Genomic DNA, 15088 nt, shown 5'->3' with positions numbered 1-15088 from the left:
TTTAAACCAGCTTTTGCCATATGAGTCCACTATACCTACCTATATGCAGTATTTCCAAAATAAATTTGCCACTATATAATGATCATTGCCTGGATATCATCATGATTATTTGAAGTTTTATCAATCGCCCAACAGTAATTTGTTTACCCACCGTATGCTATATTTCTCGAGAGAAGCCACTAATGAAATCTATGGCCCCGGGTCTCTTCTTATCATATTTGCCTTCGAGATCTATTTTTATTTGCTTTTATTTTCAGATCTATTAATCCAAAAATACAAAAATACCTTGCTGCAATTTTTATTTATTTATTTTATCTCGCGTTCCTGCTAGATCTATTTATCCACACTACTACAATTTTACCTATCTTTTTACCCGTGAGGGATCTACAACCCCTCTCTTACGTCGAGTTGCAAGTATTTGTTCTTTGTGTGCAGGAGTTGTTTACGTGGTGTTGCGTGGTTCTTCTACTGGTTCGATAACCTTGGTTTCATCACTGAGGGAAATACCTACTGTTGTTGTGTTGCATCATCCCTTCCTCTTTGGGGAAATACCAACCTAGTTCAAGCAAACATCAATAGGAATTTTTGACGCTGTTGCCGGGGAGACATCATCAACATCTACAAGTTTCCTAATCATAAATCTTGTCTCCTTGCAATTTACATTATTTTCCATTTGCCTCTCATTTTCCTCTCCCCCGCTTCACAAAAATTTGTCGTTTTATTCGCCCTCTTTTTTGTTTGCCCTTTTCTCATCAGATCTCATGTTTGCTTGTGTTGCCATGTGCCTTCTATTTGCTCGCATATTTTCTTGCTAAATATTTGTTGATATGGATCCTCATCCACTTGCTAATCTTTTCAAAAGATCCAATTATAATGAACCAATTGCTAGTGAAAAGAGTTCACTAGATTATCTTTATGAAGTTTTGCTTGAGATTTATGAATCTGGAAATTGTGATGAAGTGTTAAATGAAGGAATTTATAAAATGATTCATGATACCTCCTTGAATGAAAAGCATGATTGCAATGATGTTATGATAAATTTTATTAATGTCAATTGTGTTAATTATATGTAAAACCCCAAGATTGGGGATGCTATTTCTGCTATGTCCACTACTTGTTGCAATGATCATGATTGGGGTGATTCTTCTTATGATCTTGAAAATTTGTTTAAGCCTCATGATGAATATGTTTGCAATAATATTGAAAGTGGGTTTGGAAGAGCGTCAACTTTAGGTAAAAGTAATCCCACATATTTGGAGAGTGTTCAATCTCGTGAATTTTTTTACGAAAGCGGGTTTGGAGGTGCATGCATGTGGATCGTGAAGAGAATATTTTATGTGAAAGTTATATTGTTGAATTTGATTATGGTCCTACATGTAATTATTATGAGAGAGGAAAATATGGTTGTAGAAATTTTCATGTTACTATATTACCTCTCGTTATGTGGAGATTGTCAATATTTTATTCATTTTCTTTGCATTTGTTAGATGTTTCTTGTCTTGATAATTTGTTTGCTTACAAAATTCCTGTGCATGGGAAGTATGTTAGACTTAAATGTGTTTGTCACATGTTTTATGACGCTCTGTTTGTGCTTCAATTCTTATTTTTCATGTGAGCATTGATACGTCTCCAACGTATCTATAATTTTTTAATGTTCCATGCTATTATATTACCCCTTTTGGATGTTTATGGGCTTTATTTTACACATTTATATCATTTTTGGGACTAACCTACTAACCGGAGGCCCAACCCATATTGTTTTTTTTGCCTACTTCAGTATTTCGAAGAAAAGGAATATCAAACGGAGTCCAAACGGACTGAAACCTTCGGGAGCGTGATTTTTGGAACGAACGTGATCCAGAGGACTTGGAGTGCAAGCCAAGAAGCAGCCGAGCCGGCCACGAGGATGGAGGGCGCGCCCCTGTCTCGTGGGCCCCTCGGGTGGCCACCGACCTACTTCTTCCTCCTATATATACCCACGTACCTCGAAAACATCCAGGGAGCTAACGAAAAACAATTTCCATCACAGTATACTTCTGTATCCGCGAGATCCCATCTTGGAGCCTTCGTCGGCGCTCCGCCGGAGGGGGAATCGACCACAGAGGGCTTCTACATAAACACCATAGCCCCTCCAATGAATTGTGAGTAGTTTACCACAGACCTTCGGGTCCATAATTATTAGCTATATGACTTCTTCTCTCTTTTTGGATCTCAATACCATTTTCTCCTCCTCTCTTGTGGAGATCTATTCGATGTAACTCTTTGTGCGGTGTGTTTGTCGAGATCCGATGAATTGTGGGTTTATGATCAAGGTTATCTATGAGAAAAAATTGAATCTTCTCTGAATTCTTTTATGTATGATTGAGTTATCTTTGCAAGTCTCTTCGAATTATCACTTTGGTTTGGCCTACTAGATTGATCTTTCTTCCCATGGGAGAAGTGCTTAGCTTTGGGTTCAATCTTGCGCTGTCCTTACTGTGTTCTTATGAACTTAATACTCTAGATGAATGTTGGATAGCGTTCGATGTGTGGAGCGATAGTAGTAGATGCAGGCAGGAGTCGGTCTACTTGTCACGGGCGTGATGCCTATATACATGATCATGCCTAGATAATCCCATAATTATTCATTTTTCTATCAATTGCTCGACAGTAATTTGTTTACCCACCATAATACTTATGCTATCTTGAGAGAAGCCACTAGTGAAACTTATGGCCCCCGGGTCTATCTTTTATCATATAATATTTCAATCTACTTTTATTTGCATCTTTACTTTTCCAATATATATTATAAAATACCAAAAATATATTTATCTTATCATACTATCTCTATCAGATCTCACTTTTGCAAGTCCCCGTGAAGGGATTGACAACCCCTTTATTGCATTGGTTGCGAGTTCTTTGTTTGTTTGTGTAGGTGCGTGGGACTTTTGAGGAGCCTCCTACTGGATTGATACCTTGGTTCTCAAAAACTGAGGGAAATACTTACGCTACTGAGCCTCCTATTGTTATGATTGAGTTTTTATGTTTTATATTAGTGTTTGTGCCATGCAAAGCCTTTGGGAAAATTTGGGTGATAGTTGATTCGATCTTGTTGAAAAACAGAAACTTTTGCGCTCAGAAAAATAATCTTCATAAATCGAAGAAACGTGCTTTTGCTCTGAAGTTTTTATGCAAGATTGATGTACAAATTGCCCACGTTTTCCTAATTTTTCAGAAGTTTTGGAGTTACAGAAGTATACAGAGTTCCATGATTACTACAGACTGTTCTGTTTTTGACAGATTCTATTTTTGTTGTGTTATGTGTTTGTTTTGATGATTCCATGGTTTCTTTGAAGAGTTTTCGCCATGGAAAAGTTAAAATATAGTAGTTGTAATACAATAACAAAATATGAATGTGTTTGCAACAGTACTTAAAGTAGCGATTTGCTTTCTTATACTAACGGATCTCACAAAGGTCTTGTTGAGTTTTGTGTGATTAAAGTTTTCAAGTTTTGGGTGAGATCACGATGGATGAATGAATAAGTATTAGCAAAAAGGCTAAGCTTGGGGATTTCCGAGGCACCCGAAGATAATATTCAAGAAGTATCAAGCAACTAAGCTTGGGGATGCCCCCGAGTGGCATCCCCCCTTTCTTCTAACAACCATCGGTATTTTACTTGAAACTATATTCTTATTCGTCACATATTATGAGTTTTGCTTGGAGCGTCTTATATAGTATGAGTATTTGCTTGCTTTTCTTTGTGTTTTAAGTCATCTATCCTTTGCTGGACATACCTAGTTTAGGGAGCCAAAATTATGCTAGGACTTGTTAGAATTGCTCTCTATGCTTCACTTAAATCTTTATGAGCTATGGAATTGCTCTAGTGCTTCACTTATATCCTTTTGAGCATGGTGTGCTTTACTATTTTTGAAGAAATGATCTCATGCTTCACTTAGATTTATTTGAGAGTTAGTAAAAAAATTAGGGATTTTTCTCTTGCTTCACTTAAATTATTTTGAGAGAAAGATTTTTTTTATGCTCATGTTCTTCACTTAGATTTGTTTGAGATACCAAAAGCAACAGATGAAATTAGTCCCAAAGTTATAGATATTCAAGAGGGATATAACAAAAACTTTCATGAAGATCATTGGACAAAAAAATTAATTCTTTGTAATAGTTTTGAGATATGATGATAGTGATATGTGAGTCATGTTGATGAGTAATTATGCTTTAGTAAGAATATTGGTGTTAAGGTTTGTGATTCCTTATGCAAGCACGAAAGTCAATGGTTATGCAATGAAATTACATCCTACTTGTGGTGCATTATTCGGTGTTAGTTATGCTTAATGCTCATTTATGAGATTTTTCATTTCTTGATTGGATGCTTCCCAATCTTTTGCTAGCCTTCATTTGCACTAAGTATGATCACCACTTGTGCATCCAAAATCCTTTAAACCAGTTTTTGCCACATGAGTACACTATACCTACCTATATGCGATATTTCAAAAATAAATTTTCCACTATACCAAACTTTGTATGTGCCATCTTTAATTTTCAAAATAAATTTCTCTTTTGTGTGCTCGTACTGCTCATGAAACGGTAGGGGGTGGCTGATATATTTCCATGATAGGTGTGTTATTCTCAACATGATTGTTTATTTACTTTCATTGCGCGAGAGTACGGCAAAGGTATTAGGGATGCCCAGTCCCGAAATGAAAAATGAATTTACTTTATGTTTTCAAATAATAAATTCCTTGGAAAGTGTTGGTATGGAAGGCACCCGTGGATAACGTTAGCCATGGAAAGTGAAAGTATGGTGAAAAAAGAAATAAACTTTATTTTTTGTTTAGGAACCGCCTATGATATATCTAGCATGGAAGTATTCAGAACTACTCGATCGTTTTTGTTGACAGGAAAAGCATGCCACCCAAAATGTTTTATCTCTATCTTTTTTGCTTTGAGCTCTGGCACCTCTACAAATTCTTACTTGCCTCCGCAAAAGGCCTTTCTATTTACTTTATGTAATTTTTATTTTACTTGAGTCTTCATCTTCTCTTATAAAGCACCAACTAAGGGGCATGATCATACTTGAGCATTGGGTGTAACTAATATACGAGTGTGTTTCAAGAATGGATCAATGATTGAGCATAATGGGCTAGGGATAACTTGCTTTAGTGTTGATATTTTGAAATTCATGGTTGCTTGTTGATATGCTTGAGTATTAAAGTCTTCATGTCAAAACTAGAATATTGCTTTGAATCATATAAAAGTCCAAATTTCCATGCTACAAAGAAAAGAATATGTGATGAACATGTTAGGCAGCATTCCACATCAAAAATTCTGTTTTTATCATTTACCTACTTGAGGACGAGAAGGAATTAAGCTTGGAATGCTGATACGTCTCCAACGCATCTATAATTTTTTATTGTTCCATGTTGTTATATTATCATTCGAGGATATTTTACAATCATTTTATAGAAACTTTATATCATTTTTTGGGACTAACATATTCACATAGTGCCAAGTGTCAGTTGCTGTTTTCTGCTTGTTTTTTACATGGCGGGAAATCAATATCAAACGGAGTCCAAATACAGCAAAAAAATTTGTTGATTTTTTCTGGACCAGAAGACACCTGTTGGGCCAAGAAAGTACCCGAGGGGAGCTCTGAGGGGAGCAAAACCCACTAGGGCGCGCCTGGGGGCCCAGGCGCGCCCAGGTGGGTTGTGCCCACCTCAGTCGCCTCCTGCACCGCCTCTTTGCTCTATAAATACCACAATATTCCAAAAAATCTAGGGGAGTCGGCGAAAATCAATTCTAGCCGCCGCAAGTTCCAGAACCACCAGATCCAATCTAGACACCATCATGGAGGGCTTCATCATCCTCATTGATGCCTCTCCTATGATGCGTGAGTAGTTCATTGTAGACCTATGGGTCCGTAGTTAGTAGCTAGATGGTTTCCTCTCTCTCTCTCTTGATTCTCAATACAATGGTCTCTTGGAGATCTGTTTGATGTAACTATTTTTGCAGTGTGTTTGTTAGGATCCGATGAACTTTGAGTTTATGATCAGATCTATGTTTTATCCATGAAAGTTATTTGAGTATTTTTGATCTCTTATATGCATAATTACTTATGCCCTCGTATTTCTTCTTCGAATCTTTGATTTAGTTAGGCCAACTAGATTAATTTTTCTTGCCATGGGAAGAGGTACTTTGTGATGGGTTCGATCTTACGGTGCTTGATCCTAGTGACAGAAGGGGAACCGACACGTATGTATTGTTGCTATTAAGAATAACAAGATGGGGTATATTTCTACATAAATAGATCTTGTCTACATCATGTCATCGTTCCTATTGCATTACTCCGTTTCTCCATGAACTTAATACACTTGATGCAGGCAGGAGTCGGTCTACTAATCTTGGACGTGATGCCTATATAATGATCATTGCCTAGATATCGTCATGATTATTTGAAGTTCTATCAGTCGCCCAACAGTAATTTGTTTACCCACCGTATGCTATTTTTCTCGAGAGAAGACAATAGTGAAATCTACGGCCCCCGGGTCTCTTATCATATTTGCCTTCGAGATCTATGTTTATTTGCTTTTATTTTCAGATCTATTAATCCAAACATACCTTACTGCAATTTTTATTTATTTATTTTATCTCGCGTTCCCGCGAGATCTATTTATCCAAACTACTACAATTTTACCTATTTTTTTATTTGCTTCAGTATTAGAATAATAAATCAGGAAGATTTTTCTTAATATTAGATAAACTCACAAAAGAAGTTATCTGATATAGGAACAAATGAGACTGGCAATATATGATACCATGGCACGGACTGTACAAAATAAATTACAGCAGCTTATTATTTTGAGACTATATGTAACAACGTGCTGCTTGTATGGGAAGGCAGCAACTTACTCTTTTCTTTTCACATTTTGGATTCTTCCATATTGTATTTTGATATGATGCCAAAGAGTATTTAGGGTTCCTCTCAGGTACATATGTAGTCTACTTTTTGGTATGAAAGTTTTCAAACTAGTCCACCTGTTGCCCACAAGATGTAATTTTCAGAATTATTAATCCAAGCAACAAAAGGTGAAGCAATATCCCTGCAGACTGCAGTGGTAATTTCACTTATTGCCTTAGCTACTATCGCAACATGTGTATAGTGTAGGAGTAGTCTCTAAATGCTACTGCCACCACCTTTGAAATGTACGCTCAGTTCACTCTAAGCTCCATCAGAAACGTACGACACATTGCTTTTATGATGATTCTATCTATGTATGAGTTGCTAAACTTTACCACCTTCATTCCAATCTGCAAGTACAGCCGATGAAAAAATTGCAATTACATGTAAACTGGTATAGCATTGATTAAACAACTATACCAGACCCTTCTAACACATTGGGTGATTAATAAGTGTCCAAATTCTAGGTCATGCATTAGCACAAAAGCTCACGAAACACAAAACAATCTGGATTACTACTAGAAGAGAGGAGGAATCCATATGGTACCTCGTTTCAATGATGGGAATACCAAGACGGGTTTGCTGATCTGAGTACTCAAGACTGTCGGCATCTTCTGGTTCTTGGTCGCTCCCTCCCGTATCGCTCACAGGTGACACCGGGGCGACCAAACCAAGCCGCCAAACCACAACCACACCACTGTGCCGGCTGCAGTGAAGGTGGCCACCCAAAGCATGTGCCCGCATCCCTCCCAACACATCCAAACCCTTGCCCCTGCTTCCTGGCTTCATGCTCTGCAATGGCCGCCCGGATCTGGAGTTGGGCCTCACGCCCCGTTGGCCGCCTCTCGTGCACGCCCATCACCGGATCCGGGGGCCGCGCAACCGCGCCCTTGCTTCCTGCATCCCCACATCAGATTCGTGGTGTGGGCAACGACTTTGACCTCCTACGCCCATTGTGTCTACCTTCCTTCCCCTCCTTGTGATGTTGGTCTAGGATGAAGCGGCGAAGGGTGTCTCAGATAATAGTCGGGGAGGGATCCGGAACTGCGGTGGGATGATTAGCGGGCGTAAGGTGGTCGGGCACAGCAGAATGTGCTCGGCGGCGGAGGTGGTTGGGGTGGAAGCTAGGTCAGGTCAATTTAGGGGAGGTTGTGGTTTGGGGTAGACTGCGGATTGGGGTACGGCCAAGATTCCTTTGTGTGAAACATTTGGGCTTTCGCGCGGTCTCCCATGCCAGGGCACGCTTTGGGCCCAACTATTTCGGCCGCGCGCCATAAACAGCCTGTGGCAGATAATGGGTTGGCCTTGAGTTGCGGCGGCAGATACAGTGACCTGAAAAGTGACCATTATTCCCGGTAGTATGGCTGCCCTTGTTTTTTAACTTCTCCCGGCAGTTTAGTTGCCCTTATGTAATTTTGCCGACAGTTATACGATTCCTGGCAGATAGTATGCCCTTATTCGGGTATTTCTCCCAACAGTTAACTGTCCCCAATTAAGGGTTGTGGTGTAGTGATGCATTGGTAGTTGATGTATGATCGGCCGCATGCCTATGCACAAGTCCGGGTGACAAACGCAAATGTTTGTTGCACCGACATCAATCTTGGAGAAAACACTAGCTCCTTCTAGCTAGTCAAACAAAGTATTGATCATCGATAGGGGATCCTTGTTCTTGATGGTCACCTCGTTCAGAGAATGGTAATACACACACATCGTCAAGGTTCCATCCTTGTTCTCCACTAAAAGTATTGGGGCTCCCCAAGGTGATGAACTCGAGAGAATATATCCTTTCTCCAGCAACTCCTTAATCTGCTTCTTGACTTCCTCCAAATCATTAGCAGGTCTTGTGCCTGGCAGCAACTCAATCTCCTGGTCTGGCGACATACCTGGTAACTCATCTAGAAATACATTGGGATAATCCTTACCACTCGGACTTCTTTCTGGACAACTCCCATAAGAGAGTTCACCTAAGTCCTCTTAGGCTTAAGCTTGGATACATACTTGATCCACTTCTTCTCTGGGTTGGTGAGAAAAATCGATCTACTGGCACGATCGATGTTTCCCTCATACTTGGACATCTAATCCATACCTAGGATTACATCTAGTCCTTGTGGCTCTAGTATGATCATATCTGTGGGAAAGCATGGCCCCTTATACTCAAAGGCAATTGAAAACATCCCGTACTAACTATAGACTCTACTCCTGGGGAACTCACTAGGATGGGTGACTTAAGAGCGATGGGAGGCAACTTACTTTTATCCACAAATGCCCTTGATATGAATGGATGTGATGCATCAGTGTAAAAAAGAACGAGTGCTAGAAATGAATTTACCAAGAACTTACCAATCACCGCGTCAGGCTGCTCATAGACCTCTTGCACATTAACCTGATTCACATTGCCACATTAGTGAAAGGATTGGGCTTCTTGCCTTCAGAACTCCCATTGCCATTTCCATTCTGCATCTCGGGACAACCGTTGGAGTAGTGCCCTGTCTTCTTGCACTTGAAGCAGCTGATGTGACTTCGGTCTTTCTTCATCAGTGTAGAAGAGATGAAATGTTGCTGAGTGCCATTTCCTCCATTGTCATTGCCATTCCCACTCCCATGCTTGTGGCCATGGTGGTTGTGTCCATTTCCTCCATGTTGAATGTAACCTCCATGGTTATGATGATGTCTTCCAAACATGCTGGTGCCTGATCTAGAACTTCCTGGGTACGGGTTGTAGCGGGGTTTCTGCTGAACTACAGAATTGTACTTTCCCTGTTCGTACTTCCTCTTACGGTTCTCCACTTGCTAGTGCTTGCCTTCTAGAATGGTAGCCCTGTCAACCAGCTCCTGGTAGTTCGCAAAGGTCGCTACAATCAGCTAAACTCACAACTCGTCGTTCAGTCCCTCCAAAAACTTCTCATGTCTAGCTGCATCAGTGGCCACGTCATATGGGGCATAACGGGCCAACCTACTGAACTCATCAACATACTGAGATACCGTGCCTCCTCCCTGGCGCAAGCTGCGAAACTCCTTCTTCTTCGGACTCATGGCTCCAACTGAGACATGAGTAGTGCAGAACACCTCCTAGAACTAAGTCCAAGTCACATTCTCCATGGGGTACGTGGTGGTGTAGTTCTCCCACCATGCAGCTATCGGTCCATCCAGCTGGTCGGCGGCAAACCTCACCTTCTCAACGTCATTGCATCCTGCTGTGATCAGCTCCCTTCCTATCTTGCGGAGCTAGTTGTCTGCAACAATCGGCTCGGTACTGCTTGAAAACATTGGTGGGTTCAGCCTCAGGAAACGAGTAAGGCTATCCACTTGGGGCTGCAGCGGTGGGTTGTTGTTGTTGTTCTGGTACTGGTTCTAGATGAGCATCTACATGAGGGCATTCTGGTTCTGGATCAACTGGGTGAGTTTCGGTGGAAAGTTGGATCCCGGGTCACGTCTCGGAGGCATCTGATGGGTTTAGAGTGGATGAGAAACTAGAATAGAATAAGGGCCTAATGAGTAAAATCACACTATCAATCACATGATAGCAATAGAACTTAAAATCACACCACTTCAATTTCAATCAAAGAAGTTCACATGAATAATCAAACCTAAGGTAAGCCATGTCACAAGACTTGACATGGTCTCGCAAATGAATAAAACTAATCGAATAACGAAATCGAATTTCTAAACTCTCATGGTGGTATAAAATCTAACACTCATCGGATGACGACCAGTCAACCATGTTGATGTCGGGTGTTCTTCCATCACTCTTTGTGTCATCATCTCCAATCTCGTCATCCTACTCCTTGTCCTGGCTGACATAAGCACCATAAGAGTGATCCTCCTGGATATGTTTTCTCCCTCATCCAGCTTCACCTCGGCCTCCTCAAGCTGAAGCTTGATGTCGTTGTACTTCTCTTGCAGCACGTATATCTTTCCCTCATGCTCGATGCGAGTGTCCTGGAGCTCCTCTTCGAGCTCGGTCATGAGGTTCTTGGTGGTGATCAGGTTGTGGTCTAGCTGGACCTCCATCTTGAGACTGTGCTCCTCCATGTCCTGGATATGGGATGCTATCGTCTTGTCCTCCAAAGTATGTGCCACTTCTCCATTTGAGTCACGGCGTCCATACATGACAAAGGGGGTCTTCTTGAGGTCCTTATCGTACTCCTCCTAAATGTGTCTAGGAGCAATGTGAGCAGCAATGCCTTGCCCAAGCCCCATGATGCAGTATCCAGATAGAAGTCAATGGGCTCGGTGGGGACTCTGATGATGGGTCTTGGGATATTAACATCAGTCCTCTAGCGAGTCTCCTCAGGCAAGGTGGTCATGAAGGTTCCAGTCAGTGTGGGCAGCACGATCTTTAGGTGCTTAACCATCTTCATTAGCTATCGTCCAAAGGGCTTGGTCTCATTGGGCTGCTCAAACTCATCAACAGCGGATGACATCTACATTTTGAAAGAGAGGAGAAATTAGTAATGAAGCAAAGAAAAGTATGAGACCAAAGGATACATAGGGAAGCTGTAAAAATAAAGTTTTCATTCTATGGCTTTCCATTTTCAAGAGGTCGCGTCCTATAGTCAATGTGCGCTCTCATACCATCTTGTAGCGACACGACCCGATAAGGATCAAAGTCTCTGTGCTTATAGTGCTAGTCCCTGGATCGACTTGCTAGCACACACAATACTCAATGAAATAACAGAAATAACACATATCTCTTTACTACTCGATAGTCCAGGAGCAATACAATTTATCACAAGATATGGCATACTGCGAAAGAATAGAAGTAAATGAGTCCATCAACTCCATGAGAAAAAGATGAGTGTGGAACATCGACCTATCGCACCTTAATCCTCGTCGGATATATCTGTAACGTGATAAGTTGCAGCCCTATAGGTCAGTACATTGAATGTACTGGCAAATCACTTCATAAGTATAATGAACCTATTTGTATATGCAATTTGGCTGGTGGAAAGCTCTATGTTCAATTTTGCATAAAACTAATATTTCCCTAGTATAAAAGATATTATTCTAGCACTACAAAATAACATATGATTGAGATGGTAACCCCATCACAATCTATTCCCAAAGTTTAATTAAACCCAAATGATTAAGTTAAGGGTGATGCGATCTCCCGACATTTCCAGTACTAGATGCTCAAGATGTGTGTAATCGGGGACACGGCTAATCGATTAGGTTGACACTCTGTAGAGGTTGTGCACTTTTCCCCACAAGACGAAGTCTCTCTGCTTACCGTGCTAGTCCCCGAATTGACTTAGTAGCACACATAGTACTTGATGAAATAACAAAAATAACACACATCTCTTTATTACATCGATGGTCCAGGAGCAACACAATTTATTACAAGATATGGCATAAGGCTGAATAAAAGAAATATTGCGGAATCATAGAAGTAAATGAGTCCATCAACTCCATGAGCAAAAGCTGAGTGTGGAACATCGACCTATCGCACCTTAATCCTCAATGAATATATCTGCAACGTGATAAGTTGCAACCATATAGGTCAGTACATTGAATGTACTAGCAAGTCACATCATAAGTATGATGAACCTATTTATACATGCAATTTGGCTGGTGGAAAGCTCTAAGTTTAATTTCTCATAAAGGTAATTTTTCCATGGTACAAAAGATATTATTCTAACACTACAAGATAGCATGTGATTGAGATGGTACCCCCATCCCAATCTGTTCCCAGAGTTTAATTAAACACAAATATTTAAGTTAAGGGTGATGAGATCTCCCGGAATTTCAACTACTAGATGCTAAAGATGTCAGTAACCAGGGACACGGCTAATCGACTAGGTTGACACTCTACAAAGGTTATGCACTTTTCCCCATAAGACTCGACCACCTTCATGATCGGAAGATCGAGACATAGTCTTTCGAATTATTTCCCCATAACCCACTGATAGGCCGGTACACCTACATATTCTACATCAGCTAGACTGTCTTGGAAGTGGTCACACTATCTATTCAACTAAGCCAAAGCCCATAATGGCTTGTGGTTGCACACGTAAGCTTCTAGACATGAAAACACGTTTGATCCCTTTGATCCTGAGCGGACGGACCACTAGTGTGCACTCCCATGGATTCCCCATGAATGCTCCCACTATACTTCGCCACCATTCAAACCAATTCCACCCAAGTACTTCATTAATTATCTTAGGTCATGTTTACTACATTGTCACTCATACTTTATGATGAATCACTCCCCAACCCATGTCTACTTAAGCAAAGCAATATAGTTAAATGGTGGCAATAATGATGTAAGGTTCAGACTTACCTCAATGAACTACTGGGTGTAAAGCATGGCCATCCGGCATAAATTCCTACCATGCAACCCTACCACAAAGGAATAAGTGCATATAAAAACAAGGGGTCGAGGGTTGGGGTAGAGGGTTAAGGATCGAGGGGCGAGGGGTCGAGGTCTAGGGGTCGATGGTCGAGGATCTTCCGGTCCGAGTGCTTACCAGCACTACAAAAAAAGACACATCCATGACATTTTGGGCTGAACAAATTTTTTTCTGTCACACATATGACACTTCTATGACGATAATTGTGACAAAACCCAGTATCATCATAGATGTGGTGGGCTCCTACTTCTATGACAAAAAATCATGACAAAAAATGGGCTTTTCGTCTTGGGCGGGCCGGAGACGCAGCTGCATGACATTCTTTGGGCCGTCCATGACGGAAAAAACAGTGGTAGAAGCGAGGGGGAGGAAAATTTCGGGGAGTTGCCGGTTACGGTGGGAGGTCGGGGGCCGAGCGATGCACGTTTCTCTCGTACACGTGCGAGGCGTTGGATCTAACTGAACCCGAGCGATTGCACTGCAGGCTCGCGTTACTGAACCCGAGCGATCGGTCGATGGCTGTTAACTGAACCAGATGGAGCGATTCCTTTGCTACTGCTGCTAACTGAAGCCGATCGATTGGATGAACAGTGAGTGTTGCGGGGGCGGGGGATGAATAGTGAGCGGTGGCGTTGCCTCTAGATGAATAGGACCCCGTGGTGTGGAGTGCTGGACGAACAGTAGACGGTGGAGGGGTGGCCGTGGAGGGGTGGTTGAACAGGACCCCGTGGTGTGGAGGGCTGGATGAACAGTAGACGGTGGAGGGCTGGATGAATAGTAGACGGTGGAGGGGTGGTTGAACAGTAGCTGGTGGAGTAGCGCGCGGTGGAGGCTGGATGAACAGGAGCCCGTGGAGGCTGGAGGAGGTCGATGGTAGCCCGTGGAGGCTGGAGGAGGTCGACGGTGGAGATGAACAGTGTCCCGTGGAGTCCCGTTTTGCGGTACGCCACACCCCCCCGATGAATAGGACACCCGTTTCGACCGTAGCGCTCCAACACAAGTCCATTTCGTCTGTTTTGCGGTACACCACACCCCTCCCGATCAACAAGACCCCTGTTTTGACCGCAGGAGGTCTGTTTCCTCCATTTGGCGGTACACCACACCCCTCCCGATCAACAGGACCCCCGTTTCGACCGTAGGAGGTCCGTTTCCTCCGTTTTGCGGTACGCCACACCCCTCTCGATCAACAGGACCCCGTTCCCAAAGTAGGAGGTCCGTTTCCTCCGTTGTGCGGTACGCCAGGCCTCGTTTCCATCACCTGTTCTGTCCAAGCCAGTTGGCTCCCACGCGTTCCGTTGCCTCCCGATGAACATGATGCATTCCGTTGCCTCCCCATGAACACGAGCATTCCGTTGCCTCCCCATGAACACGACGACGATGTTGTTTCTCCGTTCCAACCCAGCCATGTACACAAGGCCTGGCCGTACATATGCGCGAGTAGGCGTTCGAGACCCTGCCCGTATGTACATACGTGGCCGTATTTTCTTTCTTGCACCCTCGCCGCTGTACATACGTATAGATGCTACGTGCGCGCCTCTACTACGACACGTGCGCGCCTCTACAACGACCAGTATGTACGTACACGTTCGCGACCAGAATGACAACACTACGTACGCTTCGACCAGGTGGGTCCCGACTGTCAGGCACTTCCTTGCCTACGAAGATGTAGCTGGTGGGTCCCAGCAGTCAGGGGGGCGAATCATTTTTTTGCCCGGACGCACTTCCTTGCGTGCGAAGATGTAGCTGGTGGGTCCCAGCAGTCAGGGGGGGGGGAATCGTTTTTTT

The sequence above is a fragment of the Triticum dicoccoides genome, chromosome 4B (genome assembly GCF_002162155.2).
Source record: "Triticum dicoccoides isolate Atlit2015 ecotype Zavitan chromosome 4B, WEW_v2.0, whole genome shotgun sequence".
Classification (NCBI taxonomy): Eukaryota; Viridiplantae; Streptophyta; class Magnoliopsida; order Poales; family Poaceae; genus Triticum; species Triticum dicoccoides.
The sequence above is the reverse complement of the archived record's forward strand: the minus strand, read 5'-3'. Positions refer to the sequence as shown.